Below are 5,446 nucleotides of genomic sequence, written 5' to 3'. Positions count from 1 at the left end.
TATTGTGCAGTACCAGGAAAGCATGAACCACAGCCTAAATAAAAATTCAAACTAAAACAACTCAAAAGTTTGTGCTTGTGATTTCAATGATGATGTTACATTTAAATATTTGAAGTAATTCTTGCTGTTTTGTTTCCTGCCTCTATCCATCACTTGTCTCCTTTTCACAGGTGTTATTAAAAATCGCTTGAATAAGTGCATTTCATGTTGTCACTACTAGTAATATTAATACCTATTCTTGAAACTACCTATATCATCTTCATGAATGGAAATCTGGAAGTAAAGATATTTGGAGCAATGTGGTTATAGGCTTTCTCCAGTAGGTGGTTCTGTGAAATGAGTTTCTGAAATTCCTCTTCAAACCCATTGTTGTCTTGTATAATAAAAGCCTTCTATTCATCAACTGACTATGGCCAATACCACAGACAAATTACTAGTACATATAAAATTTTCAGGTTCACAGATTGTATAAGTATATGTTTTCAGCAAACAGGAACAAAACCAACAAAAAAAACGTTAAAACAAGTTACTCTGTAATTTAAGCTTATGTTGAAGCAAGTTAACTTTATTTATGTCTGTCAATTAGTGGCATATGTGCACCACGTACAATAATAGGCACTTCCTGACCAGGCACTTTCTGTTCCATCACTCAGTGCTATGCCGTTGTTAATTCTGATCTTTCCTAGATGATAAATGGTGAAAGGTAGGTAGAAATTGATTATGTATACAATGCCTATGCATAGAGTTATCACAATTTCTTAAAAGGAAAGCTGTCTTGCCTGTATTCACATTGCAAGGGGCAAACTAAGCATTATGTGACTAGTGATTGTATCTCTAGGAGAGTTACCTGACATGTGTTTAGACATTTCCATATTTTAGAGTATTTTAAAATAAATGAAATGTTCTCTCCTGAGTGCTTCTGATTGAAGTGCATAACCTTTCTTATAGCTGCTTCAGGACTGTTTCAGGCTGTTGAAACCCTGTAACTAATTGTACATAACAGTTTCTTACAGGCTGACTAAGGGCTTGCTACTTACATACTTACCAACTTTACATTTTAGACTGATCCTTGAACTTACTGTAAAACATAGAATTTTATTGTTCTAAATTGGCATATCCTAATAAATGATGAGCAAGCTTTTCAATTATATATTTCCATTTTACTTACTTTTTCAATAAAGACAGTTTTATGACAATAGATATGAATAGCCACTGAGCTATTGGTTTGACAGATAGACAGACAGAGTAATCCATGTAATCCTCTTCAGGTTTTATAGCCCTTAAAAAGGCTTAATGAAGAACTTAACTAACAATGATGGCTGTTCAAGAAAAAAACTCCTGGGCACCAGATTAAGTGAAATTTATTATGTTTTTTCAGGTTGTTTGCCAGATGTTCTTTGGATGCTTTTTCAGGTTCAACACACGAAGTGATAGGGTTTACTTAAAGATTTTTCTAAAAAAATGAGTGTATGCACATCATTGGTAGCATTAAATCTTGAATTCTAATCTTCACAAATCCCTTCAAAACGTACTACAATCATTGGCAACTCAGTTATTTTTCTTTGTAAAACAGGGGATCATTGATGTTTTCTGTAGCACACTTCCATATCCTGCGTGGGCCAGTGTTGGGTTGCCACCTGCTATTGCAGAGTATGACTGGTCCTCCCCCTCATTTCTCTGGCGCCAGAGCAGTGTGGTCCCTGCAATGTGATTATTTGTGTTAGCAGATAATTTAGCCCAGCAGACACATGTGCCAAAGCTGCCTGTACCTCGTAACACTCTTCAACAAAAGCTACTTTTATGGCTCCCTCTTCTCCATTTCTTTCCAAATTGTGCTCACATTTTGTGTGAGGAGATTATTTTTGTCTGTTGCTATGAGAGACTGTGGTGTTTATGTAGTCTTTAAGGGGATACCAGATTAATTCAATCATTTCAATAGACTTCTGACAATTTTGCGTCAAGTTTACACTTCCTTGTTTAGTTCTGATTGTGTTGAAATTAAGTTGATGTAGATTCTACGTTGCTTTGTGGAAAGAATTACTGCCAGGTAATGACCTGAGAGTGTTTTAGAGTGGAAGCCAATATACATAATTCTAAGGGGAGAAAATTACAGCCTTCTCTTAATATTGATTCAGTAACTTTATACGATGGACCTATATTTAAAACCATTACGAGCTCACAGTAAGCAGCAAAAAGTTAAATTGAAAAAATATTTAGCATGGAAGAAAAGTAAGTTATGAGAGCAAGGCAGACTCATCGAATGTATTTATTTTTATAGGTCGGTCCATGCTTTATTTGATTGGTCTTTAGAACTATCCTTAGTTACTCAACCTTGTTGAAATTATTCTCCATTAACCCACAGAATGTCCTTGCTCTTTCTTTTATTGTTTCCAATTTCTCTTCCTTGTTTCTCCTGATGCTATTGACTTTTTCTGCTGCTTTACAGTCCCATGGTTCTGATGGATGTCTGTTCCTAAACCAAGAACAACTTTTATTATATTAAATGTACTATATAAATATAATACCCCAAAGTACTTCACAGGAGTATTATAAAGCATGGTATGACACTGAGCCACTAAAAATGCTATTAGGTTTAATGGCAAAAAACTTGGTCAAAGTGTTAGGTTTAAAGGAGTATCTTAAATGATGAGAGCAAAATAGACAGATGGAGAGTTTCAGGATTAAGGTATTCCAAAGCTTAAGGCTGAAGCATCCGAAAGCATGGCAACCAATAGTGGAGAATTAAATCCAGGGATGCTCAAGAGCATTCCTCTGGCTTTTCTCGGGCTTTTCCCTCTTTCAATTCATTGTGCCCCTCAGCATTCTCTCGTTGCTTACTCCAATTGTGCAGAGCACAGCACGCCAGGATGACGTGACGCACTCTGTCTGGATTGTAGTGGAGGACCCCGAGACAGCACTAACCAGCAGAATTTTGTCTTCAACAGCCCCAAACTGATCCACCTTGATTCTGTTCGCAGCATATTCATCAGCTTGGTGAAGATGCCATACCATCTGAGTGACCTACACATTCCATCCAAAAGGGAGTGCCTGGTGTGCCCTGAGTCCCTTCCCAATCCAGACCCACATCATCCATTCCACTTTCCATTGCATTCCTTCGAGGCCATCATACTTGACATATAATGCAGAGACATCTTCCTTGGACCACAGCACACCTGACAGTTCCACAAGTGATGGGGCACATTTGCCCAGTATTGACCCCCAATTAAATTATTGCCACTAACTTCTGAATCACTGAGATGGCAATATTACTTTAACTAGCACTAATGGCATGGTCCAATCCTCCCTAGGACCAACATTTGATGCCTAAATGCGTTCACTCCATATGCCATGCATATGTGTGAAGAAATGTTTGCAAATGTAATGTAGCTGAAATTTGCAAGTACATGCTTTATGTATTTGCCCTTCCGTGTTCGAAAATCCAGTGGACATAGATCTGGCATTTTTGCCCATCAAACCAACAAGCCCCCCAAGCTTCTTTATCCCTTTATACCTCACACTTCCCTGACACCATAATCAAAGACCACTTGCACCCCAGTTATACTCTCTTCCACCTTCTTCCGTGGAGCAGAAGATATAAAAGTTTGAATATATGTATGAATAGATTCAAGAACAACTTCTTCCCTGCTGTTATCAGGCTTTTGAATGCCCCTTTCAAATGTTAATTCTGAGCTGTCTCTCTGCAGCTGTAACACTCTGTTTTGCAATCTGTTCTGCTACTCTGATGCACTTTGTATGGTATGATCTACCTGTATAACATGAAAAACAACACTTTTCACTGTATCTGGGTACACGAGACAACAATAAATCAATCAGTCAATAACCCATTTCTACCCATCACCCCAATGTGGAGAATGTCACTTCCAACTATCCTCATTACACCTCAATGATGCCCCTTCTGTTCTTCTATGCTCTCCCTTGTAGCCTATCATGACCTTTAATGCTGTTCATACACACCCGCCATAAACCTTGAGTATACCCATTACTATCCCTGTCCCCACCTCCATAAATGCTTCTGTTTTACCTCTCAAGCTTGTCTCTCCAACCCCTTTTGGCAGTGATCTCCCCACTGCACCTAGAGGCCCCCACTGAACCGTCCTTAATGATTGATGGACAGACCCCCTGGACTGAATTTACCCCATTATTTAGACTGACTGTGATGAACAGCACGTGAACATGACTGATTAGCCAGACCCCTGACCACAATGTTTACAGGCCTGAAACTGGTGATACCTGATTCTGCTGATTGCTGTTACTAGCATTACAGGAAAATCGTTGCCCACTCCATGGACTGCAGTAAGACAGATCCCTGACAGTAAGTATCACAAGCAATCAGCTGACCATGGCCTGTATGTGAGCTGACTCCCTGACTGTTGGCACTGTGATCCCATGACCAATAGTGGTCTCCTCTTGACTGGACTGAAGACTAGCCCCACCCATCCACTTTCTGACATGGCCATTTAGTTGAATACACGTGTATTGTTTTTGATGTGCCGACAGCTGACATATTCTGTAAGTGTGAAACTAACGGTATCATTGTGCAGTGCGTCAAGACATTCCTCTGAACAGATCCCGACTATCGAGCATGACTTGCAATCTGTCTGCACAAAAAAACATGAAAATATGACAGTACAGATAGGCACCAACTAAAAGGCATGGCATGGTAAGGCAAAGCATGGATTAATTAAGGGGAAATTATTGCTCATTAAATATTCCGCTTTCTGTCTAACAACTGAACAAGCTGAATGTCGAGAATTCTCGACATGGAACTCAGAACTGGGGACAAGCCCTGGTTGCTGTGAGCATGCAGGTAGCTGCTAAGTGAGCAAGTGCTAAAAGACCAAGCGAGCAGCCCTGAGATGCAGCCTGGTCCAAACCATGAGCTGGGTGTCTGTCTCTGACTACAAAGGATCTATGCTGCAGCCTTTCAATACTAGCTGCTGGTGTGCTCTGCAATGCGGATCATAGAGTCATGGAGCTGCACAGCACGGAAACAGACTCTTCATTCCGACTTGCTGACCAGATATCCTAAATTAATCTAGTCCTATTTGCCAGCATTTGGCCCATATCCCTCTAAACACTTCCTATTCATATACCCATCCTGATGCCTTTTAAATGTTGTAATTGTACCAACTTCCACAACTTCCTCTGGCAGCTCATTCCATACATGCACCACCCTCTGTGTGAAAAAGTTGCCCCTTAGGTCCCTTTTAAATCTTTCCCCTCTCACCTTAAATCTGTGCCTGCTAGTTTTGGACTCCCCTGCCCTGGGGAAATGACCTTGGCTATTCACCCTATCCACGCCCCTCATGATTTTATAAACCTCTATAAGGTCACCCCTCAGCCTCTGATGCTCCAGAGAAAATAGCTCCAGCCTATTCAGCCTCTCCCTTTAGCTCAAGCCCTCCAACCCTGGCAACATTCTTGT

This window comes from Rhincodon typus, chromosome 19 (assembly GCF_021869965.1).
Source record: "Rhincodon typus isolate 14 chromosome 19, sRhiTyp1.1, whole genome shotgun sequence".
NCBI lineage: Eukaryota > Metazoa > Chordata > Chondrichthyes > Orectolobiformes > Rhincodontidae > Rhincodon > Rhincodon typus.
This window is presented reverse-complemented; position numbering follows the sequence as displayed.